At 41.3% G+C, this 27,436-nt stretch overlaps 1 protein-coding gene and 1 long non-coding RNA gene across 5 annotated transcripts in view; one reads left to right on the top strand and one right to left on the bottom strand.

Moving 5' to 3' along the window:
• Positions 1 to 27,436, bottom strand: part of PIGL (phosphatidylinositol glycan anchor biosynthesis class L) — a 209,589-nt gene that overhangs the window by 127,129 nt on the left and 55,024 nt on the right. The window lies entirely within an intron of this gene.
• LOC141488865 (uncharacterized) lies at positions 14,440 to 26,352 on the top strand. 2 transcript variants are annotated; one of them, XR_012468834.1, is made up of 4 exons: positions 14,440 to 14,896; positions 20,769 to 20,917; positions 21,506 to 21,558; positions 21,673 to 21,694. It is a non-coding gene; the product is annotated as an uncharacterized LOC141488865 (long non-coding RNA). The 2 variants fall into 2 exon arrangements; XR_012468833.1 differs by having other exon boundaries at positions 21,506 to 26,352.

The raw sequence follows: 27,436 nt of genomic DNA, 5'->3' as shown, positions 1-27,436 counted from the left end.
GTTCTTTGAGATCAGGGACTATTTTATGCCTTTTTTAAAAATCACCTTCATCTAGTTTGGTGCTGAGGGCAGTAGTTACCTGTAAATGGTGATGAAGCTGGTAAAGATCTAATAAGAGAGGTGCTCTGCTTAGCTTCCTCCATTACTGACTGTATTGATAACTTTGGACATGATGTTTAACACCTGCAACTCTTAGAATAGGAATTCACTTCCCTGCGAGACTTTCTTAGCAAAAACCCTGAATCATAATGTATGTGTGTGTTTGCACAGTTATGTATGTAAACATTAACATGCATACATCTTCTAAGCCCTATTTTAAAGGTGATCTGACCCTAATCACACAGTTCAAAGCCAGTTCTCTGAATTTCAAACTCACCCTGACTCTCAAACTTTCCTCCCCACCTGAGAAATATAAGGAAACTAATCCTTGAGCTCCCTACTTCAAGGGTGGCTGTAAGATAGAGAAAGCATTTATTAAGCACCAACTATGTGCCGGGCCCTGCCCTGGCCCTGGGAATGTAACTAGAAGCAAACAATATAGTTACTACCCTCAAGGAGTTTACTTCAAATGGGGAAGGGCATCCCCCAGATAGATGCTGCTAAGTGTGGAGGTATGGGAGTAGGGGAAGAGAAGGAAACAGTCTGCAGAAAGCTGAGGTGATCTCATGGTGGGGGTCGTGGGGCAGTGCTTTCAAAATGGAAAAGAATGAAAAGAATACAAGAAGGGTAGCAGGGTGAGGGAGCCTGAAAGATGGCCATGGAGTAAAGACCATCCAGGGTTAGATCCTGCTGCTGATACAGACTGGATGGGGACTGTGGCTGGGTCCAGCATGTAAACTCTCAGTGGTCGGGAAACATTCTAGGACTAGAAATTACAGATGAGTTACAGATCTGCCAAGCACAAAGGGAGCTTCTACCTGGTGAATGTCTCATACCCATAAAAACTTGGGTCCTGATCAAAAAAAGAATATGTGGAAGATGATGATGAAGTCAGTATCAAAAGTGATCTAAAAGATATGAAAGAAGTGTATTATCAAAAGAAGAACTGGGCAGAGTGAGTCTGAGGATGGCAGATGGAGAGCCCTGGTACTTCCCTGACCCAGGATGCCCACAGAATTAGGGAGAGACAGGACAAAGATTCACAGAAGAACATGGACCAGAAATGTGTAGAATGAAAAGGCATGCCTGCCCACATCCATGAATAATAGATCTATTGTTAATCATTCATTTCAGGTAAGTCTGATTCTCGACCCCATTTGCACTTTTCTTGGCAGAGATGCTGGAGTGGTTTGCCTTTTCCTTCTCCAACTCATTAAATGAGAAAACTGAGGCAAACAGGGTTAAGTGACTTACCCAGGTTCACAATATCTGAGGCAGGATTTGAAGTCAGGTCTTCCTAACTCCAGGCCTGGAGTATGATCCATTGTGCCGCCTAGTCTAATGAAATACTAAAGTATAACTACTATGGGAAATTCTGGTTATTTGGGCTACTTTTTTTGTTGTTAAATTCTGGAGAAATAAGAATTAACTATACTCTCTTTTATATGTCTTAGAAAGATCACAGAATCCTATATTGAGAGTGAAAGTCTTGGAGGTTTAGTCCAAGATTTTACTTTAGAACTGAGGAAATTGTGATCTATAGAAGAGGGGGAGAGAGTGGTGGGTGGGGGGCTTGTCCAAGGTTATAAAGGCAGTAATGAAGGTAAGATTTACTTTCAGATCTTTGACTCCCAATCCAGGACTTTGTTATCTTACCAAGCTGTCGCCCCTCAAGGAGCTCCTGTCCTTCCTATTCCATGTGAAGGTGGCTTTGGATTTTTTTGGGGGGGCCATGATTTCACAGACTCTGGCCATGTCCTGACATTTTGATCTTTATTGGTACAAGAGAGACCTCAAGTCATCTCCCCTGTGCCAGATGCCCTCCTCACCGGCTCCGCTGATTGGGTTAATGAGTAGTCAGACCCTTGATCAGTCCTGCCATTCTGTTGCATTGAGTGGGATTTGAAATAAGTGGGTCACTCCCTGACTGGGGCTTGTGAATCTTCTTGCTTGTGGGTGCTCTGTGATGTAGGTGTTGGAACTCAAGTTCCTGTTGCTCTTCTTTTGAGTCAGGGGTCTGTGCAGACTTACATGTAACCCCACACAAACTTGGCAGCTCTTTGTAGAAGGCCTTGTTCTGGTCCTCCCCATTTCATGTTGTTTAGCTTGGAATTGTAGTGTTTAAAATTGGAGGAACATTAGAGATCACTTGGTCCCATCCCCTAAGTTATTTTTTTTGTTTGTTTTTAGCAAGGCAAATGGGGTTAAGTGGCTTGCCCAAGGCCACACAGCTAGGTAATTATTAAGTGTCTGAGGCCGAATTTGAACTCAGGTACTCCTGACTCTAGGGCTGGTGCTTTATCCACTGTGCCACCTAGCCGACCCCCCCCCCCAATCCCTAAGTTTGCAAAGGCCCAGGAATGTTAAAGATCTGGCCAAGGTTACACAGGGAATGTCCAGGCAGAGACAGAATTTGAACCCAGGTCTTCTGACCCCAAATCCAGAGCTGTTTGCTAAACAGAAAGCCACTGAGAACATCTCTACATTCTACACCTACATCACCTATGGGTGCTGGGCCCAAAGCAAGCCCTCAGGACTGAATGACTTGTCTGACTTGTACAGGCTGAGTCCTTAAAGCTGAATGTGGAAGCATTAGCTGGGCGAGCCCGGCAGGGTGGTGTGATTCAGGCAGTGTCAGCCAGAAAGGCGCTGTCTTCTATTTGACTTGGACCGCTGAGTGTATGCATTACCCTGGAGGCTTCTGGAAGAAGCGGTAGGAGACGTGATATAAGGACCATGGTTACATTACATGGGAATTTATTTAATTTTCCTGACAGATTTGGAAAAGTTGGTTTCCTTATTTATAGCTGAAAAACAAATATTTGAACCAGTAACAATCATAATAATTTTAGAAATGCAATATTTACACAGATGCTTCCCTTAATAAAGCATACCCAGAATACCTAGGAGACATTATCTATCCCCTCCTATTGCTCTTTAGTGGATCCAAAAGGTCGTTTGTCTTCATCAAGTTTATTTGAGACTTCTCTGGGTTCTCTTTTCAAGGGCTTCTGAAGCAACCTCATGGTGAAATTTCAGTGTGTGGGGGGAAAACAGGAGCTCAGAGGAAGCCAGAAGATGGAAATCAGGTCAGGGAATAGGGAAGCAAAACTGGAATCATCTGGTGTTGGGAATGTGGCTTTCCCCACAGTGGAAATTAGATCTTTTTGTCTCCAGACAGACAGACACTGAGATTCCTGGCACTGGTTACCTCTAGTTTCCAAACTCTGGCCTGCCAAGCAGGGAGTTGCATGTCTCTGGTAGCGTGGGAGAGGTGACTTGGAGCCTCCCATTCACCTAGTTTTCTTGGAACATTGTCACTTAAAAGTAAGAATCAGATATGGTCACCATAGGGATAGATTCCATCAGCTAAGAGCTGGGTGTGGGTAGGTTGAGGCAGGCACACCAGTCCTGGGAGGAGTAGAAGCTCAGATGGTATGATTCCAGGGGTATGGAGAGGAGAGGAGCCTCACATCTCTAATTATCTTGACCCCACTGGCCTGTCCCAGTGTCTGAAATTGCCACCATTATGATATACTGTCCTTTGGGGAGAGGGCAGGTTCCTGCAGGCTGCTGTTAAAAAACAAATGTATTATCTGGGAGGGACAACCTGTTAAGCTATTAATAGTTATTAACACATCAGTTGGATTGGTCAGGACTAGGCAAGAAAGGAAAGGCCTGGACCTGGGGAAGGTTGTAGGCCAAGGGAGGGCCGGGAGCATGGGACCCAGGTCATCAAGGGGAAGTATGTCTGGGATAGGATGGATGAGGTACAAGTCATCTGCACCTATTTCACAATTTTGTCTAAAGGATGAGAATATTTTCCTGCTCTGAGTCATAAGAGAATCCCAGATTTAAAGCTGGAAAGAAACTAGATTCTAGCTGTCATGTGGCCCAACCCCCCACCTCCAGCCCCTTTTATAGAGAAGGGAAGAGGTGGGTCCAGGGTCCAACAGCTGGTCAGGAGCAGGAGGATCCCAATCATTGCCCTCTTCATGATGTCAGCTAGATTGCTGCCCCATGTTCCAGCTGCCCCCAGGTGTACTCTCCCTTTCTATCCTAGAGTCTTGATGGTCTAGACCCCGTCCTGATAGCTTCCTCTCACCAGGACCACAGTCATCTTTGCCAGTTGGTTAAGTCTGGCATCAGTCAGGGGGCCAACGTCATCCCTTGAAAACCATCAAGCAGGAAGGAAATGATGATGATGACGATGATCTTATTCTCATCTTTTGGGAATGGGTTTGGATAGAAAATGGACAGGATAAACTGCCTTTTTTGCTATTGTTTTTCTGCATTTAATGTTCTGCAGACTATTGATTAGGAGGATAAAATGGCTGGAAGATTAAACAGTTTTGGAATTGAGGGTAGCTAGTATGTACAGCATCTGGCCTGGAGTTAGGAAGACATGACTTCAAATCCTGCCCCAGACACTTACTAGCTTTGTGACCATGGGCAAGTCACTTAACCCTATTTGCCTCAGTTTCCCTGTCTGCAAAATGAGCTGGAGAAGGAAAAGGCAAACTCAATATCTTTGTCATGAAAACCCCATTTGAGGTCAAATATAAGGGGACTGAAACAACTGAAGAACAATTGGAATGTAAGTTCTTTTGGCTTCCTGGCTCAGGTGGCTTAGCATTCCAATGGAGGGTAAGATCCTTGAGGACAGGGCCTGCTACATTTTTGTCTTTCTATCCCAAGGGCTTAGCATAGTACCCAGCACTTGGGAGGGACTTAATTTATTTATTGAATTTGCATCTTCAGCCTCTTTGTAGTTTCAGCTCTCACCTTGTACCCAGGATCTAGGATCTAGCTCCTTGAACCTTATTCATCAAGACCAAACCCCTCATCTTAAAGCTCAATGGCACTGTGCTATAGTGGATTGTAAAATGGTAGCCCTTCATTGATATACAAGTTCAGATGCTTGTGACCTGTGTGATCTTGGGCAAGAACAAACTGATAGCTGGGAATAGTTCGAGATGGAAGAAATGCCCCAGGGAGCCACATATGGCCCTGTGCCATTAAAGTTTTCTTCCATACTGCATATATCTTGCATGTATATATCTCCCCAATAGATGTGAGCTCCCTGAGGTAGAAGTCATGATTTTACCTTTTTTTTTTGTATTCGTAGCAGCCAGCACAGTGACTGACACATAGTAAATGGTTAATAAATAGTAAATGGTTAATAAATGCTGGTTGGCTTACTAAACTTTACTAATGATTTGGATAAATATGAACTTAAGTTAGGAGGGGGGTGAGAAGGGTTGGAGGAAAGGAGGAGAGAGAAAACAGTAGATGATGATGCCAAAAAAAGAGAAAGAAACATTTAAACCAGAGCCCAAAGGAGTACAGAAGGTAGTTCAGAAGGGAGCACAGACAAGCAGGATAGTTTTGAAAATAACATTTTAAATTTATTATATACTTTGCAAAAAGAAACATAGAAAAGAGACTCAGTTTTATACACAATCCTCTTTTGTGTTCCATTTTGCTCATACTTAGTTGATTTTTTCTTTTTTTGAAAGTTCTTGGTAATTCAGGACAATTTTTAATGCATTTTAATGCATTTTAATATATGATAACACTTACAACAGAGTTAAAGTGATTTCTTTTTTTTTTTAGATTTTTTTTCAAGGCAATGGGGTTAAGTGGCTTGCCCAAGGCCACATGGCTAGGTAATTAAGTGTCTGAGACCGGATTTGAACCCAGGTACTCCTGACTCCAAGGCCAGTGCTCTATTCACTGTGCCACCTAGCCGCCCCTAAAGTGATTTCTTAAAGTACAAATTTGACCCCATCATCTCTTCCTGCCCTTCTCAACAAACTCTCCTGGCTCTCTCTTACTTCTAAGTTCAGATATAAATTCCACCATTTGGCATAGGAAGAGTGCTCTTCACAAAGTAGACCTTTTCTAGTGTAATAGGGTACCCCATTGAAATTAAGCAAAATGAGCAAGGAGATGTAAATGGCAATCCTTTAAGGATACAGAGACATCATAGCTCAACTGCACATGAAAGGTCAAAGAATTGACTTCAGCAGCATACTATCCTCAGACTTTTATCCTCAGTCACCCAGCTGCATAAGACCCAAGAGGAATCTGTAAGATTAACTGGAATGATCACAGCATAAGCAAAAGAAGAATCCCTGATTTGGGGAAGCCCACCTCAGAACTTGGAAAGATTGTTCAATGGAATGGGCTGGACCTTTCCCACCTACTGTTTGGAGATTTCAAACTTGGGAGTCAAGGTTCTAAGGAAGTCAATGTGGAGAGACTTAAGGGTCACTGACCTTGCTAAAAGAGCACTAGGACATTCCCAGGGATGATCCCAGTGAAGAAAGCACTGTGACATCTAGAAAAGCCAGTGGCTGAAGGTGGCAAAAGACTGGCTTCCCAAAGAAGGGCAAGTCTGAAGCATGGACTGGTCCAGCAGAGACACCATGCTCTGTGATGGGCCCCGTGAGCATCCTGTGGCTCAGTGTGGCCACCTCATAGCAGAGGGACTTTCATGTCCCAGTCTGCTAACAGCAGCCCCGTGCTAAAAACCCAGAAGCAGGAGCATCCAGAAGTAGGGCCTAATAGTTGGCCTAATAGCATATGAGCCCACCAAAGAGCCAACTTAGCAACTGAGTGACCTTTGTGACACAGACTGTAGGGGACAGAGCACAAGGGACCCTGCCATGAGCAAGCCTAGTGGAGCAGCAAGCTGTGTATTTATCAGGGGTAACTCTCAGAGGCATTTGGAGAATAAAAGGGCTGTGAGGCCCTTCTGAAGTACCAGAGTTGAGTTTCCTTGGCCACCTGGGCTCCCTACATTCATACTTTCTTGCCATTGTGCTTTAGCTTATATGTGCCCCATGAACTCTGTGAATACTTGTATGAAAATGTTATCTAAGATTTTTGAGGAAATGCTTTGCAACTTTGTCCTTGCTAGGTTGATTGAGTGAATGTCTTTGCTAATGAACAAACTGAGTCTACTAGCTGATTACTAAGTGGAAAAAAAGTGGTAAGTTATGAGGACAAGCACCCACAGGGTTTTGCCTGGAAGATGGCAGGTAGGGACCATTGCCTCTTTGGAGACCCCCATCCTGCCAGTAGAAAGTGCAACTTGGGGGAACTGGTCCAAAGGAGGCATGACACTAACCTTCCATATACTTATACATGACTCCCATGCTTTCCATAGTCCAACCATCCTGGCCTGTTTGCTGTCTCCTGTCTCTGTTTTTCCACTGGCTGTCCTGCATGGGGGGAAGGTATGAGCTCCTACCACATGCACCTCAATTTCCTGGAACTCCTAGTTGGCTTCAAAACTTAGCTTAAGTCCCACCTTTGTCAAGAGGGCTGGACTGGTTCCCTTAAGTGTGTGTGTATCCAGATCTATATGCATGCATATGATATAGAGTTATATAGATATATAGATATAGCACTATTTTATATACATGTGTTACCCACATTAAAATGTAACACCAGGAGGTTAATGATTATTTTGCTATTGTCTCTGTATGTTAGAGGCTTAGCACTGTGTCTGATTGATTACTTGAAGTCCAGTAAGATGAAATAATTAAGGACTGAGATTCAAAACATTAACTTCATATGGATTGAGTAGGGGAAGACAGAAGTTTGTATGAAAAGATTCGGGGTTTTGAGTGGAGTGTGAGCCTATTTGGGTCAGAACTGTGATATGGTGATCAAAAAAAAATGAATGCAAACGTAGCTCCATTTAAATGGCAAGCTTCCAGGCCTGAGGAGGTGCTGGCTCTGCTGCTCGGACTCTGTCCTGGTCAGCCACAGCAAACATGTGGTGCTCAAGTCTTTAGTCGACTACCTTTTTAGGATGGACACTCACAGAGCATCCAGAGGAGGGCAATCAGGATGGAAAAGGGCCTCGAGTTTATGCCTCATAAGAATCAGTTTAAAGAACTGGGATAAAGAAGGAAGGCCTTGGGGTGGGGGAAGGGGATCATGAAAGCTGATCTCAAATATGTGCAGGGCTGTAGACCTGCCCCGTGGAGGAGAAATGAGACTTGTTCCACTTGGTCCCAATGGGCAGAACTATGAGCCATGGCCAGAAACTGCACAGAGGCCGTCAGGATTCCTAACAATCAGAGTGGTCAAAAGATGGCCTAGGATGCCCTGGAAATACTCCCAAAGAGGTATTGGAACAAAGACTGACTGATCACTGGTTGGGTGGAAGAGGCTTTTGTTCAGATCTGGATTGGACGAGAGAGCTACTGATGTCATTTCTTGTGTCTGGGATTCTGTAAAGTCACTTTATGTCCTAGGGCTTCAGTTTCCTTCTTTGTAAAATGGGGGGGGTTAAGTCCTAGCATCTCTTCCAGCTCTAATTTCTATAATCTCCCTCATGACTGTGGCTTCCTGGTCTGCTCTTCTAACCACTGTCACACTCCCTGGGGGTCCACCTGACCAGATTTCCTCCTAGTGCCAGATGAAGTCCTGTGAGAAATCTGAGAAGGGGAAGGATGATTCCAGATGGGAACAACTTCAAAAAGATGGATTGTAAAGGAAGAAAATGGTTTCAGCAGGTAGAGACGTAAGATGAGAACCCATTCTAGGTATGGAAGATGGCAAGAGCAAAGGCAAGAAGGGGAAGGTAGCTGAGAGGGAGCTAAGCTAAGGCTGCAACATGGCTTACCCAGATGTCGGCCTCCAAGCAGGGAAAGACTCTAGAGCTCATCTGATCTGTCCCCTCCCTACCTGAGGCAACCCCTCTCTAACACCCCCAGTACACAGCCATCCAGTTGGTACCTAAAAACCTCACTTAATGGAAAATGTCTGACATAGTTGGAGTAAAAGAGGGAAAATATCTTTCAGTGGTCAGTACAGCTTCTAGAGGGGCAGCTATGTGGCTCAGTGGATTGGTTGCTGGGCCTGGAATCAGGAACATCCCTGAGTTTGAAAACTTGTGTTTAAATCCTGCCTTAGACACTTACTCAGACCCTGGGCTAGTCACTTAACCTTAATTTACTAGAGAAGGCAATGGCAATCCAATCCAGTATCTTTGCCAAGAAAACCCCTTGGATAGTATGGTTCACAGGGTCATGAAGAGTCGGATATGACTGAACAACTAAACAATAACTTCTATAAAGTCCATATATATATATATATTGCTCCCAGAAGAGATCTGTTAGACTTAGCCCATGTTTTATTGACTTAATTTAATTCAAAATTCTAACAGTATTGGCTATATGATTTCCCAGAGGACGTCAGAGTAAACAAAGCAAATAAGAGTCTCTTAGAAACCAGGACACTCCCCTGACCATTGCCATCACCTGACCTCTCCCTCTGAGACTGCCACTAGCCAGATGATGTATAGTTAGCAATGTCTATTCTGTTGACCATTTTGGTTTCCTAGACTAGCGCATCTCTAGATAGAGGCAGTTGAGAGGATCATGCACAGGGCTGGGAGCCCCCTCCCCATGCTCCATTGCCTGCCATTTTATAGATAAGGAATCTGATTCCTGGAAAGGAGAAGCAGCTGGGTCAAGGTAATAAAGTCACAAGGAAGCAGAATCAGAATTCAAACCCAGGACTTGTGACTCCAAAAAAGGACATTCTCACCATAGCACCATTCCCAAGTATCCTGTGATGATGATCTCATCTAATACAGTACAGAGGATAGAAAATAATTTGGCACTCTTCTTATAGCCTACTATATTCTAGTGCCAAACCCCAGGAATCAAGTAATTACATAATCCTAATCTCAAATCAGAGAGACATGTGTGGGAGGGAAATGAGGTTCAATATAAGAGGCACTGAACTGCATATCAGGCTCTATCTCACTTCAACACATAAAACATACAAAGAATTCAGGCCTTGTGATAATGTCCAGAAGGGAAGGGTGGGTGCCACCATATCCTGACAGGGACAGGGTAAACACAAAAAATAAGAAGCAAAAACAGAACTAAAATAGTCCAACAGACTGGGGCTGTTTAACATTTGACCTCCCCAGATGGTTTTTAGGGCACTGATGTAACACAAATGGGTACATTAAAAGATAATAATTGATGCCCATAGATGTGGTTCTCTTTAAGAAGCTCTCAACATACCAATGAGCGTGTGGTGGAGCTATGAATTGCTTCAGAAATCCTGAAAGTTAATTTGGAAATACACCAAAAAAGTCACTAAGCTACACATACCCTTTGATACAGTAATACTACTAGACCTATACACAAATAAGAACTGTGGGAAAAGACTTGTGTATATGTATATGTGTGTGTGTGTGTGTGTGTGTGTGTGTGTGTGTGTGTGTATTTATAGCAACTTTTCATTGTAACAAAACTGGAAAGAACTGGGGAACTTGCTTTTTGAGGAACAAATAATACATTACGACTTGCTAATATAGTGGAATATTATTGCACTGTAAGAAATGACAAAAGAGAGTTTCAGAGAAACCTGAGAAGAGTTGTCTGAATTGATACAGAGTGAAATGAGAAGAACTGGGTGAACACTTTATACAATGACTTACAATTTAGAAAGACTTAAGCACTCTGATCATTGCCAGAAGCTGGATGATGAAGCCTGCCTCAAACCGCCTGACAGAGAGGTGATGGATCCCAGTGAAGGAGGACCCAGACATTTGAATACCTGGTCAGTAGGTGCGATGGTTTTATTTCACTATGTTAATTGGTTTACAAAATATGATAGGATTAATATTTATGAGTGTTGCCCTAGTGTGACTTCTTTTTCCTATCCAGGCAATAAGCATTAATTGAATACCTATTCAGCTAGAGGCCCTGAGCCCGTGGGTGATGATGGGGTGGGGAGATAAAAGGAAAGGCAAAAACCAGTTTTTCCTCAAGAAAACTTTTACCATTTTTTTTTTTTAGGTTTTTGCAAGGCAAGTGGGGTTAAGTGGCTTGCCCAAGGCCACACAGCTAGATCATTATTAAGTGTCTGAGACTGGATTTTAACCCAGGTACTCCTGACTCCAAGGCCAGTGCTTTATCCACTACACCACCTAGCCGCCCCCAAACTTTCCCCATTCTTAAAGGAGCCCAGAGTTTAATGGGAGAGAGGACAGCATGCCACAACATACAAATAAATTATTTCTAAAGGATAACTTGGAGGTAATTTCAGAAGGCAGGCACTGAGACTGAGGAGGAAGGCTTTCAGTAGAGGGTAGGACTTTAGCTGAACCCAAAGAAAGACAGGGAAGGCAGGAGGCAGAGATGAAGAGAGTTCCAGGAATGGGTGGTAGCAATTAACAGGGAGAGGCCAGTCCTCCTTTTCCCTATAAAGAAACAATACTGACAATGGGACTTGACTGGTCCCACCTTTTCCAGCACAGCCTCTTCCCACCCCATCCTACCCTGCTCCACAGGTGGGGCTCCTCCCATTCGGTGGGTTGTTGAAGACCACAGCCATCCACAAATCGTTTACAGCTCCTGATTCGATGATCTGGCATGTTCCATTTGGAGTGTGTGTGGGGGGGTGTTCATCCAATAAATCTAGGGTACCACCTCATTCTTACTACCTATCCTTGCTTTGTTAAGGCAAAGTAACCTCCTTTTGCTAACTGTTCAGTGATTTTTCAGTCTCACTTTGTCCCAAAAATGAACATGCACTGGCATTAGAACCTTCTCTAAAAAGGGTATTATTTCTCTCTATTGTTTTTTAAATGGGAAAGGTCACGTTAGGGAGAAAAAGGGCTAGCAATAGTAATAGCAATAAAGAAGAAGCAAATAGTCATTAAACATTTACCAAAATGCATAGTCACTAAGAGAAGTTAGTTCAGAAAGTAACACATGAGCAGGACAGCTTATTGAAGACATAAAAGAAAATGTCTATCATAGAGATATAGGGTTTCATATACAATCCTCATTATCTGCTCTGCTTCATATGGAGAAATGTTCATTTTATTTGGTATTTGTTAAGATTTTAAAAATTGTTTTAAAGGAAGGATATGTTTACAGAGGAACATGGGAAGACTTTTATGAACCGATGCAAAGTGAAGTAACAAGAACTGGTAAACAATATATGCATTGATTACAAGAATGTAATTGAAAAGAACAAAACAAATGAAACTGAATAATGTGACATTATAATGATTGAGATTGGCCTCAAATAGATAAGACAAGTAATCACCTTTCTACCTTCTTTCAGAAGCTGGTGATGCTGGATGTGAAACATTATAGATCATTTTGAATTTTTGTGATATGCTTTACTGAACTACTTTTTTCTTTTAAAAATTATTTGCTTACTATGAGGTTCTGCCTCACACCTATCAGACTGGCTAAGTTGACAAAAAGGTAAAACAATAAATATTGAAGAAGTTGTGAGATGATTGGGACTTTAATGCATTGTTGGAGGAGCTGTGAACTGATCCAACCATTCTGAAGAGCAATAAGGAATTGTGTCCAAAAAGCAATAAAACTGATCATACCTTTTTTAGGTTTTTTTTTTCAAGGCAATGGGGTTAAGTGGCTTGCCCAAGGCCACACAGCTAGGTAATTATTAAGTATCTGAGGTCAGATCTGAACCCAGGTACTCCTGACTCCAAGGCTGGTGCTCTATTCACTGTGCCACCTAGCCACCCCCTGATCATACCTTTTGACCCAACAATACTAATACTAGGTCTATATGCACAAGAAATCATAAAAAAATGGGAAGAGTCCCACATGTTCCAAAATATTCATAGCAGCTCTTTTTGTGCAGCAAAGACTTGGACATTGAGGGGATGTGCATCAATTGGGGAATGGTTGAACAAGTAATGGCATATGAATGTTATGGAGTACTATTGTTCTATTAAGAAACCATGAACAATTGGACTCTAGAGAAGCATGGAATGAATTACAGGAACTGATGCTTAGTGGAGGGAACAGAACCAAGAGAACATTGTACACATTAATAACATTGTGAGTTGATCAACTTTGATTGATGCAGCTCCTCTCAGCAGTTCAGAGAGCTAGAATAACCCTAGGAGACTGGCTAGGATAATGCTATACCCATTCAGAGGAAGAAAAACAAAACAAAATAAAATAAAACCAAAAAGCCCTATAGAATTGGACTGAACACTACATTCACTTTTTAGAAATTTCTCTTAAGTATTTCTTTCCTATCATGGTTTTTTCTTTTTCTGTAATCCTAATTCCTCATACAAACAATGGCTAATCTGTTAACATGTTAAACACAAATGTGTAGGTACAATATTCACCAGACTGTTTACCGCTGAGGGGAGGGGGTGGGAAGGGAGGGTGGAAGGAAATAATGTAACTTTAAAAATATGCATATGCATGTGGATGAATGTTGAAAAACTTTTATAACATGTAATTGGAAAAATAAAATAAAATGTCAATTTAAAAAATTATTTGATTTAAGGGATACTTTTCTGGGAGGGGTGCAGAGTGGTATGAATGGGAAATATATCTTAGAGGAAAATAAAATAGCCAAAAAAAAAAAAGAAGTAATGGAAACTCCCTCTTTTGTAGAACAAAGTAGGGCTGGGGGAGAATACATGTGTGTGGAATTGCACAGATAATATTGGTCTCTGTTGATGTGCTGAACTGGTTCATTTCTACAATATATGACTTCAGACTTCTGGGTTGAAGTACCACAGACCGGTGGAAGAACTAACAAGTAAGTTTTTCATAGATTTTTCCCTGCCTTACCTCTTCTACTTCTATTTATCACTGCTCCTGGGTGCCATGTATCTCACCTTTATAAACTGTTGCATTATTTTGCATACGTATATCTGGTGATGATGGCATGAGGGAGGCTCTGCCTCTCTTCCAGCACACAATGCAGGAGCTTTTTGACTGGTTTTGGCTTCTTAGAGGTCTCTTTTCTTACTCCGCAGTTGTCCTCAATCTGACTCCTGGTTCACTGGGGAGGAAGTTACTGACAGGTATAACCCAATACCCTACAGTAGCTTCTGAATCGCTTCCTTTTTTCTGTAATTAGTATCTGTTGTCTTCATAGAGCCTACCAGAGAAGTGTGGCTTATTAAGCCTATTTAGCAGATGGAGGAACTGGCTCAGTAGGGCGGCTCTGTTCCACTCAAGGAACGCCTGAACCTGCTGGCATTAGATGCTTAAATCTGCCATTGTTGTTGTTGTAGCCCATTTTAGTGCTCCAAATCTTCCACTGCCCCCACCCTCACCCCTTTTGGGTTTTCCTGGCAGAGATACTGGAGAGGTTTGCCATTTCCGACTACAGTTCATTTGACAGATGAGGAAACTGAGGCAAATAGGGGTAAGTGACTTGCCTGGGGTCACGCATCTGAGGACAGATTTGAGCTCAGGAAGCGGAGTCTCACTGGCTCCAGGCCCAGCACTCTGCCCTGGGTCACGTAGCTGCCCTTCAATCTGACCATGTCAGAAATAATTAATCTAGCCACACATAAAATGCTTCTCCTTGGGAATCTCATGTGATTTCATGCTGATAGAAAAGAAAGACTGAATCAGGAAAGAAAAAAGACAAAGGGCAGGTGCCACCCCCTTGGGTTCCTGTTTGCTGCCTCTGTGACTGACTTAACTGGAACCTTCTGCAAGGGATTTGCAGCTGTAATAACGAAAGTGGCCTAAAGGAACCCACTTCCTGCAGGTTGCCGGCAGGGATGGCGCGATGCAGTTATTGAACTCTGGCCTACTTGAAGCCTTCTTTGCTTAGACTAGTCTGCCAATGGGCTCAGGAAGGCCGAGGAGCCACCGCAGGGAAGGAGGCAGACAAGGGGAAGAGCCAATCAGAAGCCGAGGGTGAGCTGCCCAAAGGTGGACGCCAATTATTTCTCTCTGGCTCAGAGGATTAGGCATGCCAGTCTGCAGGGACCAGATGTTGGCAAAAGCAGGTACAGACCATCTGTTTGGGGGCAGGGCACTGCTTCTCACTGGGGAAGGGCACAGGGCAATGATGACTTTTTATATCTCATAAAGACAAGTTCAGACTGCTAGGATTAGAAAGGCCTTTAGAGACAATCAAGTTCAACCCTCGCAGTTTGCAAAGACCCAGAGAGGTTAAGCAATTTGCCATCATTCACACAGCTTGTTAATGGCCATGGGTCCCCTAACTCCTGATCCAGGGTGCTCTTCACTCTATTTAACCAAGTGCTTCTTGGATTGGAGGAAGGAATGGAGAGAATGGGGGGTGGGACTAGGATAGAATGAGAAAGAAAACAAAGCATCAGATATTTATTCAGCAGTCAAGCAAATTACAAACTGAGGTTCCTAGTGGATAAGAAAAGCATCTCAGAACATAGGTTCTGTTATATATCATGGAGGTCTATAGGGCCTTAGTAAACACTGTCTGACAAAAATTTCTTCTTCCTTCCTTCCTTCCTTCCTTCCTTCCTTCCTTCCTTCCTTCCTTCCTTCCTTCCTTCCTTCCTTCCTTCCTTCCCTCCTTCCTTCCTCCCTTAATCCTTTGCAGTTTTTGGTCACATGAAAGTTGGAGTTAACTATGAAGGCTATGGTGGGATGAGAATAGCCAGAGCTAGGCTGGTGACTCCAAAGAGTTGAACTTTAGGACCTGGGATAGTCACAGAATCAACCAAAACAGAGAGGAGAGTTTACTTTGGGGGGGAGGGGGTGGGAAGGGAAGATAATGAATTATATTTTGGACAAAGAAGCCCTGATTTAGAGTTAGAAGGGAACTACCTCATTTTACAAATGAGGAAACTGAGGCCCAGAGTTAAAGTCATGTGCTTAGTACCAAGGTACTAAGTACAAAAGGCAGGGTTTGACTCTAGATCTTCTGACCCCTGAATCACTACTCTTTCCACTTTAGGACCTGATATGGCAATGTGATATCCAGGGGAGAGAGCAGGTGGCCAAGTGGTAGACATGTGGAAGACATGAGTTCAAATCTGGCCTCTAGGGGCTCTAAACAAATCAGTTAACCTTTCTATGTCCTAGTTTCTTTATCTGTAAAATGGCCACATTACTAGAACCTACCTCCCAGGATTAGTTTGCAGAACAAATAACATCCTCTTTATATAGTATTTTATAATCCTTCAAGTGCATAGAAGTACTAGTTATTGTGATGATGATATAGGCCTGGGAGTCCAGAGATAGCTTAGGCTTGATTATATCTACATATATGTTCACTATACATGGGCTGGCTATATATACATGTGTATTTTTATATGTACATATGTATGTATGTATGTACAAATGTGCAGGTGTGAGAGAGAGAGAGATCTACTGATCTAATAACAGAACCCACAGCAGTAGATGGGATCACTATAAGTGAAAAGACAAGAAGGGGAAATGACGACGATGTGGAAGATGGCTGACTAGTTCAGCAAAGAAAATTGAGATGGGATCAAACAGGTAGGAACAGAACACTGAAAGGACAAGGCAGATGAGTCTTGAAAGCTACGGGAAGAGCAAGGGGGATGAGGACTAAGAAAGAAAAGTCAATGAACTGATGAGCAGAACTCTATTAGGTGCTTACTCTGTGCCAGCCCCAAGGCACACACCTGATGTTTCTACCATGTGACTTATCAAAAGCTTGGAGACAGCTATGTGACTTCTCCAGATCTCTTTCTCCAGGCTAAACTGCCCATTTCCTTTGTCTGCTTCTCCAATGGTCTGATTTTTTTTTAGTTTTTTTTTTTTGGAAAGGCAATGGGGCTAAGTGACTTGCCCAAGGCCACACAGTTACATAATTATTAAGTGTCTGAGGCCGGATTTGAACTCAGGTACTCCTGACTCCAGGGCCAGTGCTCTATCCACTGCACCACCTAGCTGCCCTCCAGTGGTCTGATTTTGAGGTCTTGTGCCATCTTTGTCAGGGAAGCAGTATAATATAATGGAAAGACCAATGGTTTGGGCGCCAGAAAGCAAGATTTAGATCTTATATCTGCCAGTCACCACCTGGCTGACCTGGGGCAAATCCTCTCATCTCCCTGGGCCTCAGATGCCTCATCTGTAAAATAAGCAGCTTGGATTGGACTGCCTTTAAAGCCTCTTCTGGCTCTTGGGCTATGATCCTATAATTCTCTGTGCTTTCAAAAATGTGCTCAGAGCTGAATATAATACTTCAGATGTACTTGAGCCAAGAAATAGGACATTAAGTTTTAACACTATTTCTCTTTTAATGTAGTCTAAAATTGAATCAACCTTTTTTTAGCTGCCATACTGCACTGTTTTTGCATATTGAGCCTGTAACTCAAATGGATTTGTGATCTTATCAATTCTAGAGCTCCTCCTTTGAACTCATTCAAACTGTCCTATTCTGAGTGATTCTCATCCATAGCTTCCCCCAGAATCACTACAGGGGTTCTGACTAATGTTTCAGAGGCTTTTTTGTTTTTCTTCCAATATCAGGAGAGTCACCATGGCGCTCTCAGGCTCTCTACCCACTACCCTTTATTCTGCCACATGACCATCCCACCTTTTCCTTCCATCAGACATCCTTTCTTCCTGTTCTCTAGATGTCTTCACTGGTTATGTTAGAGACTGCTCATACGCACTATCCAAGTTTGCACTGACTGTTGTGTGACACACATCTTTTGTTCTTTAGAGGCAGTGGTGGGCCAATTCTTTTTTTCCCCCCACTGTATTTTTATTTCCCTGCAGTTTTCACTTATCAAGAACAATAGGGAAGGTTGTCTGAACTAGTGTATAAACAATCATTTTAAAACACCACTACACTTATCCAATTTATAAGAATAACATTAAATAGTCATTAAAATACTATACTGTGAAGGTGTCTTACAGTCAGACTTTTTCCAACTTGTAGCCACAAGAAAATTCTCCAAAATGGAAAAGACAATCTTACTACAACCTTCCCCTTGCCCTCCAACCTAGGATGGACTGATATACAGACATTCAATAATTATTGCAATGATACAATGCAATGAATACTTGGTAAAATATTCTTTATGTAGCATGTTACAGTTTCAAAGCCATTAAAATATGTAGTCTTTGGATAAAATGTAATCAGTTGAAAATATTTTTTATCTGTACAGCTTATATGTGCTAGTTGCATAAATTTTCCTACTCAGTTTTTTCTCTGTAATTATTTTTTATGAACTGGAATTATAAATAGAAATATATATTCAAATTATGTGTGGAAAAGTTAGTTACTACATAAGTTTGTTTATTGCTCCATCCCTTTCCCTTGCACAGTAATATTGCTCCATCACTTTCCTTTGCCTTGAACTTAATATTTGTCAGTGAATTAGATGGACTGATTCTTGCTGTCATTTAAGACTATTAAATATTTGAAAATATTTAAACTGTTTAAAATATTTGAATTAAAAGGTGAGCCACAGTTGTTATGGGAAACTAAAGATCAGTCTACTGACTTTCTTCTTTTAATTTCTGAGTCCAGCCCATTGTTCATCTATATTGTCTGTTCCATATGTACATATTGTTGAACAAGCTCTGATCACAAAAAATTTAAGCAAGTTGTAAAACAAGGAGATGTATATCTGTCAAAAATATAGGCTCAAAGGGTGCAGAATGATCTATAAATGGTGACAACCTTCAGACACAACTCTTTGCAAACAGGTCAAGATGATTTAAGAAAGCTATGTTGGTTGCCGCCAACTGGGCAAACATCATGACTCCTCTGAGTCTACAGTAGACAAGACAAGAAAAAGGTGATGGAGGCATCAACTATTAGGGAACTCTGGAGACAGGAAAGGAGAAAGCCACAGGATGTCCCTGTCAGGGCCACATTCATATGTTTTGTCCAAATGCAGTTTCAGAAATAGATAGGGGTTCCAAAAAGTGATGTGAACACCCTCCAACTGGGCAGTACCACCAAAGGGGCCAGCAACATTGTCCTGATGGAGGAGGAATTGCTAAGGAGAAGAGGGCAATAGGCTAGGTTGCAGGTGTGCTCAGAGAGTCTGGGCTCTGAGGGCAATAGGTGGCAGACTCGGGGCGGGAACTTGAACCTTGTCCCACTGCAGCTGTGTTGGCTGCCAGGACTGAAAACTTCTCTGGTGGGATCTCAGAAATTGGAAAATGAGATTCTAGAGTTGGAACAATGTAAGCACTTAATTAATGTTTTATTGGAATGAATCAAATCTAGTTTCTAAATGGCATTCCATTTCTGTCTCCTTGCCTTTCCACCAGTCATCCCCCATGTCCTTCCCCACTACTGCCTCACAGCATCCTCAGGACCTAGCTTAACCTTGAGTTCTCCCTCCCAAATTAATGAAAATAATAATAATGACAAAAGCTACATTTATATAACATTAACTATTTTGGCAGGCATTGTGCTGAGCTCTTTACAATTATTCTTATCTCATCTGATCCTCACAATAAGGTAGGTACTATTATTTTTTCCATTTTACAGTTGAGGAAACTGAGACAGACAGCAGTTAAGTGACTTGACAAGGCTACAAAGTCAGTAAATGTCTGTGAGGCTAGACTTGAACTCAGGTCTGGCTAGCTCCAAGTCTAGTGTGCTATTTACCATGCCACCTCCCTGTCCCCAAAATATCGTGAAAGTGCAGCCAGTTTCATTCTTTGCATTTGGATTTCCCAGTACATGTTAATCAGTGTTTCAGTGGATAAAGAAACTGGATTTAGAGAAGGTGTCATTTTTCCAAGATTAGGCAATTTGAACTCAGGTCTGATTCCAAGTTCAGGACTCATTCCACTATACCAACTTGCCTTTTTCTTCACTCAGGGCCCTAAGACCTACATTCTAAATTTTTGCAACATGACTAGAGAAGCAGCCAACAGTTTCTGATTTCCTGGGGTAGGGAACCCATCTTTTGGAGTGCCAGGTCACACCCATGTGTCATGCAGACATTTGCTCCTTTACCTCCACCTCCCTCATTGTGGCAAAAGGACGAAGTTTCAGAATCAATGATTTCATTCTTTGGTAAATAATAAAGTGCCTTAAACCAAACTTGTCTGGTTGAGTCTAAGGAACTCTGCTCCTTGACCTCTCAAGTTATGGCAGGAACAAATCAACTGCAATAATCTGATTTTCAAGATATGCTTCTCGTGTAAATATATAGTTCAGATTTTTATTCACAGCCTGATCCCATCAACCATCCACAATAGATTCTAACACACAACCTTTTTTTAAAAAAGGGGCTTAAGTGACTTGCCCAAATTCACATGCTAGGCAACTGTTAAGTGTCTGAGGCCAAATTTGAACTTGGGTCCTCCTGACTCCAGGGAAGGTGCTCTATCCACTGCACCACCTAGCTGCCCCCACACAACACTTTCAAAGGGACCTGCCTCATCTAAGCCATACTTGCCCTCTAGAAATATTGCCACCATAAATCTAGATTCCTGGGAACTGATTAACCTCTCTGACTGCAGGTACCCCTTCACATCATGTTGGACTATTATTAAGGGATTGGTCAGACTTCTCATGGAGTCATGTAAAGTCAGACTTCATTTCCAAGATTTCTGGGGTGGAAGAAGGGAGGATGATGCCAGGTGGATACAAATAAGAAAGTACCATGTAGATACAAAGCAATACCCCCTCAAACAAACAAATGAATAAATAAATAAATAAATATATGAGTACCATCAGCTAAATGATAGCCAGTACAGGGAGTAAGATACCCCTTTGCCAAACAATCATAGAAACAACCCCCAAATCCACGGGGGAAGTGTCAGTCAATATCATGACCAGTTCAGACTCTATATAAGTCATGTGTACCTTGCTCATTGGACCTTAAAAAGATTTCTGGGGATCTTTCTCTAGGATCACTAATATCCTTTGATACTCTGATGTTCCAGGATCTTAAAACAACCTCCCTAATAGTTAAGAAGCAAGTATTTTACTGATTATCTGCTTGTGCAATGGGGTGTTAAGGAAGACTCCAAGAACCAAAGAGAACAGAGTATTCATCCAACAAAGATGACAAAAATACCAACATGGTGCAATGGTAAGAACTGGTTGGGGAAAAGAACTGTGGATTGGTCAGATTCTGAAAATCAATTTGGTATTATAGTAAAACAGAATGCTAATATGTGCATAAACTTTCACCTGGTAAAGTTACTACTAGACATTTATATTCCCCAAGGAAATCAAAAACAGAAGAAAAGGTTCTGTTTAAGAAAAGGTATTTTGGCACCCAGAGCAGTTAGATGGTGCAGTAGATGAGTATTAGACTTGGAATGAGGAAAACTGATCTTCATGAGTTCGAGTCTGATCTCAGACACTTCCTAGCAGTGTGACCCTGGATACCACTTCACCCTGATTGTCTGAGTTCCTCATCTGTAAGATGAGCCAGAGAAAGAAATGGTAAATCATCTAGTATCTTTACCAAGAAAACCTTGACCAAGGAAGAGATGGAAAACATCATTAAAAACAAACTAGACAATATTGATTATATTAAATTAAAAAGCTTTTGCATAGACAAAACCACTGTAACCAAGATCAAAAGAAATGTAATAAATTGGGAAACAAACTTTTACAACTAATATTTCTGACAAAGGACTCATTTCTTTGGGTTTTTTTTATTTGTTTTTAGGTTTTTGCAAGACAAATGGGGTTAAAGCGGCTTGCCCAAGGCCACACAGCTAGGTAATTATGAAGTGTCTGAGACCGGATTTGAACCCAGGTACTCCTGACTCCAGGGCCGGTGCTTTATACACTGTGTCACCTAGCCGCCCCAAAGGACTCATTTCTTTTTTTTAGGTTTTTGGCAAGGCAAATGGGGTTAAGTGGCTTTCCCAAGGCCACACAGCTAGGTAATTATTAAGTGTCTGAGACTGGATTTGAACCCAGGTACTCCTGACTCCAAGGCCGGTGCTTTATCCACTACGCCACCTAGCCGCCCCCTCGCCGCCCCCTCATTTCTAAAATATACAGAGAACTGAGTCAAATTTTCTTCTTCTTTTTTTTTTTTAGGTTTTTTAAGGGTTTTTTTTGCAAGGCAATGGGGTCAAGTGGCTTGCCCAAGGCCACACAGCTAGGTCATTATTAAGTGTCTGAGGCTGGATTTGAACTCAGGTACTCCTGACTCTAGGGCCAGTGCTCTATTCACTGAGCCACTTAGCCGCCCTTGAGTCAAATTTTAAAAAAAACAAGCCATTCCCCAATTGACAAATGGTCAAAGGATATGTAAACGCAATTTACAGATGAGGAAATCAAAGTGATCCATGTCATGAAAAATTGCTCTGAATCGCTACTTATTAGAGAAATGCAAATTAAAGCATCTCTGAGGTACCACCTCACACCTCTCAGACTGGTCAATATGACCAAAAAGGACAATGATCATTGTTGGAATGGTTGTGGGAAATCTAGGACACAAATACATTGTTGGTGGAGCTGTGAACTCATCCAACCCTTCTGGAGAGCAATTTGGAATTAATGCCCAAAAGGCAACAAAAATGTGCATACCCTTTGATCCAGCAATACTGCTACTGGGTCTATACCCCAAAGAGATTATGAAAAAGGGTAAAAACATCACTTGTACAAAAATGTCCATAGCAGCCCTGTTTGTGGTAGCAAAGAATTAGAAATTAAGTGATTGTCCTTTATTTGGGGAATGGCTTAACAAACTGTGGTATATGTATGCCATGGAACATCCCAGGAAGGATGGGAATTCAGGAAAGCCTGGAAGGATTTGAATGAACTGATGCTGAGTGAGAGGAGCAGAACCAGAAAAACACTGTATACCCTAACAGCAACATAGGGGTGATGATTAACCTTGATGGATTTGCTCATTCTATGAGTGCAACAATTAGGCACAATTTTGGGCTATCTGTGATGGAGAATACCATCTGTATCAGAGAAAGAATTGTGGAGTTTGAACACAGACTAAAAGCTATTACCTTTAATTAAAAAAAAAACTAACTCATTATCTTATATAATTTTGCTTATACATTATTTTTCTTCCTTAAGGATATGATTTCTCTTTCATCACATTCAACTTAGATCAATATATACCACGGAAACAATGTAAAGACTGATAGACTGCCTTCTGTGGGAGATGGGGGGAGGGAAGCAAGATTGGGGAAAAATTGTAAAATTCAAAATAAATAAAATCTTTCTTTTATTTAAAAAAAGAGAGGTATTGCATCAGAGTGGAAAGAGCTCTGATCCTAAAGTCAGAAAATCTATATATAAATCCTGCCTATAACCTTTTCCTTTTTTATTTTAAATCATATTTATTTTTCCAATTACATGTATAGATAATTTTTAACGTTTTTTAAAATTGTGAGTCTCAAATTCTCTCTCTTCCTTCCTTCTACCTAAGAAGGTAAGGATTTGATTTAAGTTGATATCATGTAAAGCATATTTCCATATTTGTCATGTTGTGAAGCTGATTACTGTAACACACACATACACACACAAAATAAAGTGAAAATAGCATGCTTAAAAAAAAAAGAAAAAGAAAAACCCTGAAATGGTAGTCAGGAAAAGTCAGATACAACTGAAATGGCTGAACTACAAAAGGTATCATTTTCTTCCTTTTAAAAAGATGTAAGACATACCCATTATCTCCCCATAACTTTTCTGCTCCCTGAGGGCAGGACAATCTTTGTTTTTGTATAGGTATCTACACTGCTTAGCTCAGTGATTAGTATAGTAGTACTTTAAAATGCTTTTCTTTCAATTATACAAATACAACAAAATATTATTGCTCCTTAAGAAATTATAACTAGGAGAAATTCAGGAAATTACAAAGATGTTGAACAGAGTGAAATGAAGAGAACCAGGAAAACAATTCACAAGTTGAACAACCAAAAAACAACACTGAAAGACTTTAGAATGCTGATGATTGTAGTAACCAATTGTTATCTTCAGAGGATTGGGTGGGGAAGGAGGTGGTGGGGGGCGTCTAGGTGACATAGTAGATAGAGCACCAGCCCTGGAGTCAGGAGGACCTGAGTTCAAATCCAGCCTCAGACACTTAATAATTACCTAGCTGTGTAGCCTTGGGCAAGCCACTTAACCCCACTGCCTTGCAAAAACCTTAAAAAAAAAAAAAAAAGGGAAAGGAGGTGGTGGACCACAGGTGTGGAATGAGGTATATACATTTTCAAACATAGCCAATATGTTGACTTGTTTTGCTTGACTGTAGTTACTAAAAGGGAATAATCTATTAGAATTAGGCATGAGTCAAAAAACATGCCTAAAATATTTTTTAAAAGAGTATAGAAAAGACAAAACATTCACTCATGAAAAAGCAATTTAAGACAAACTTAAGATAAGTGATGAACTTTTAGGATGAATTGAACTTGAGCTGGACCTTAAAGAATGGGTAGGATCCCAAGTCTTAGAAAATGAGAATGACTTTCTCTAGAAAGAATAAATAAATTAAAAGGGATGGAGAACTCAAAGAAATCCAAATAAGGCTCTGATCAGTGACCATATGTGGACTACAATCCTCTCAAATTAACTCTGTCAAATATACCTGTTTAGAGGGACTTCAAAGTTAGTTTCTGGAAGATAAACCCTAATAGGACATAGTTGGCAGAAGGTCTTGTAGGGGGGGAAGATAGGAAAGAGCTGAGGATGAAAACAGGGGCCTTCCCACCCTGGCAAGGTCTCTCTGAGCATCCTAGAATATTAAGGCCCAGTTTCCCATTGTCCTTTCTTATCCAAGTCGCCTGTATAGGAGTCTTAATGCTGTTCCTCCTACCCAGCTCAAATCCAAATACTTCTCTCCAAGTTTCTCACAGCCCTTTGTCTGTATCTCTTCCATGCTGCTATCATACTACACATTATACATATTCATGCACTGTGGATCCCTATGAAGGTATAAGCTTTTTGGCGGCAGGAGCTGTGTTTTGTCAACACTGTCTTCAGCAGGGTCTGGTTTTTGGAGAAGAGTCTTGGATTCAAATCTGATTTCTATTACTTATTACCTATATGATCTCTGGCAGTTCACTTCCTCCCTCTGGGTTTTCTGGTAGATTGTAAGCTGCCTGAAGGCAGGAACTGCTTCATTTTTGGCTTTGTATTGCCAGAATCTAGCATCATGCAGGTGCCTCAGGAGACACTTAATGCTAAGCAGGCTTGGGCCTCAGTTTCTTCCTTGATCCTCTCCAACCTCCCTTCACTTTTTGAACACTCTGATCCAAACAGTCCCTTGTACAATATCTTGCACTGAGATTGTTCATAAACGTATGCTGAACCTGAATGAATTCACCACAGCACCAAGTCGATGCCATGCAATGAATTCACCACTTGACCCACACCCTGTCTCCAGATTTTTAGTCCTTGTCTGAAGTGACTAAGTCTTTTCTCCTTGTATCTCCCAAAGGGCCCAGGGTTCAACAGGGCCTCCTAGGCTTGGCATCAGAGAGCCTGCCTTCCTTTTTAGGTGGTGTCCACCCTCATTAAGTTCCTGGACATTACTGAGCAGCAACAGCATCTCAGCTGTGCACTGGCTCTGAATGTAACTTTATATCGAGGAATGAGTTTGTGAGTTGAGAGACAGTGAGAGAAAAAACTAGACAAAGGGAAAGCCCAGTGAGGAAGAGACAAGAGACTGTCCTGTTGCTCTGGAAAGGCAAAGTTGCCGATGTCTTTAGTGGTTTAATTAGAAAGGAATTGCTGAAAGGAAGTGAACTCCAAAGATATCAGTGATTGTAGGAGTCTTGGGTTCCTCTCTGATGCTGAGAGGAGGGTTGTGAGCTCAATCCCTGCTTCACCCTTAATATCCCAGCAAGATTCCCTTCCCAATAATAGCTGATGTTTACCATCATATCTGCAAGTGGGTCTGTGATTTTATCAATGGTGATATTACTTCCAGGATATAAATCACAAGCTGTCCTTGTCCTTCCAAGCAATTTTGTCCATGTCCTCTTCTGAGCTGCCTCATGGGATCCACCCAATATTCAGGTGGGCTTTCTTCCTTACTTTCTCTATTGCACACTACCAATCTATCTTGTTATTTCTTTTATACATTTTTCTGATGACATTCATTTCCCTGATTCTTATTTGGTGTTCTTCAATGGTTACATGTTCACCTGCTCACACCCACCAAATGGGTCTCTACTGTCTTCCATATGCTGATAATCAATCTTAAGCCTTTGGAAGGTTTTGGTTCTAGGAGCTTTATAATATCCTTAAGGCAATCAAGTACGTTCCCTATAATTCTGGGTGCAGATCACTGTCCATTAGAACTGTCTATCCCAGATCCTCTTCACTCTTCTCTTTTTATAATATATAATATTTATAAAAATGTATATGTATGGGGATGGCTAGGTGGCGCAGTGGATAGAGCACTTGCCCTGGAGTCAGGAGTACCTGGGTTCAAATCCAACCTCTGACACCTAATAATGACCTAGCTGTGTGTCCTTGGGCAAGCCACTTAAAACCATTGCCTTGCAAAAACTAAAAAAAAAAAAAAAAAAAAAAGTATATCTATACATACACATATGTATATGTATATATATGTAACCTTTTTTATCTTTTATTCTTTTATCCCATCAGATGCCAAATCTTGTCATATCTACTTTAATATTGTCTCTCCCAACAATCTCTTCTCAATTTACATAGCCAACATTCTAGCTCAGGCCTTTATCATCTCTCACATAGACTTTTGTTTTGTTTTTGTTTTTTTTGTTTTTTAGGTTTTTGCAAGGCAAATGGGGTTAAGTGGCTTGCCCAAGGCCACAAGCTAGGTCATTATTAGGTGTCTGAGACTGGATTTGAACCCAGGTACTCCTGACTCCAAGGCCGGTGCTTTATCCACTGCGCCACCTAGCCGCCCCTCATGTAGACTTTTAATAACTTCCCAATTGATCTTCCTGCCTCCAGTTTATCTTCCCTCCTCTTTTTTTAAAAAAAAATTTAAATTGAAAAACTGCAAATGTTACTTTTAGTTCTAAATTCTTTCCCTCCCTGCATTGAGAAGGCAAAAAAAAATACTCATTATACATATGAAATCATGCAAAACATTTCTATATTAGCTATCCTGCAAAAAAAAAAGCAGGAAAAATAAGTAAAGAAAAATACATTTAAATGCACATTACCATTTCTCTCTCTGGAGGTGAACAATATTTTTCATCATAAGTTTTTGGAATTGTTTGGGGCTCACTATAGTAATCAGAGTAGCTAAGTCTTTCATAGTTAATCATTACATTATTGTTATTATCATGTAAACTGTTCTCTTAATTCTGTTTACTTCACTATGCATCAGTTCATATGTCCTCCCAGGTTTTTCTGAAAATCATCTTGTTTTTTACAATACAACAGTATTTTGTCACAATCATTTGCCACAACTTGTTCAGCCAGTTCCCAATGGAAGGATTGGGAGATTCCCAATGGAATCTCCAGATTCCCAATGGAATCTCCACAATTTCCAATTCTTTGTCACCACAAAAAAGAATTGCAATAAATATTTTGTTCATGTGGGACCCAATCATCTATATTCTTATAGCACAGGTCTGACCACTTCATTGCTCTACTCAAGATGTCTCAATGACATCCCTACTGCCTCTAG

Source organism: Macrotis lagotis, chromosome 5, assembly GCF_037893015.1.
Source record: "Macrotis lagotis isolate mMagLag1 chromosome 5, bilby.v1.9.chrom.fasta, whole genome shotgun sequence".
In the NCBI taxonomy this organism is placed as follows: Eukaryota; Metazoa; Chordata; class Mammalia; order Peramelemorphia; family Peramelidae; genus Macrotis; species Macrotis lagotis.
This window is presented reverse-complemented; position numbering and strand designations above follow the sequence as displayed.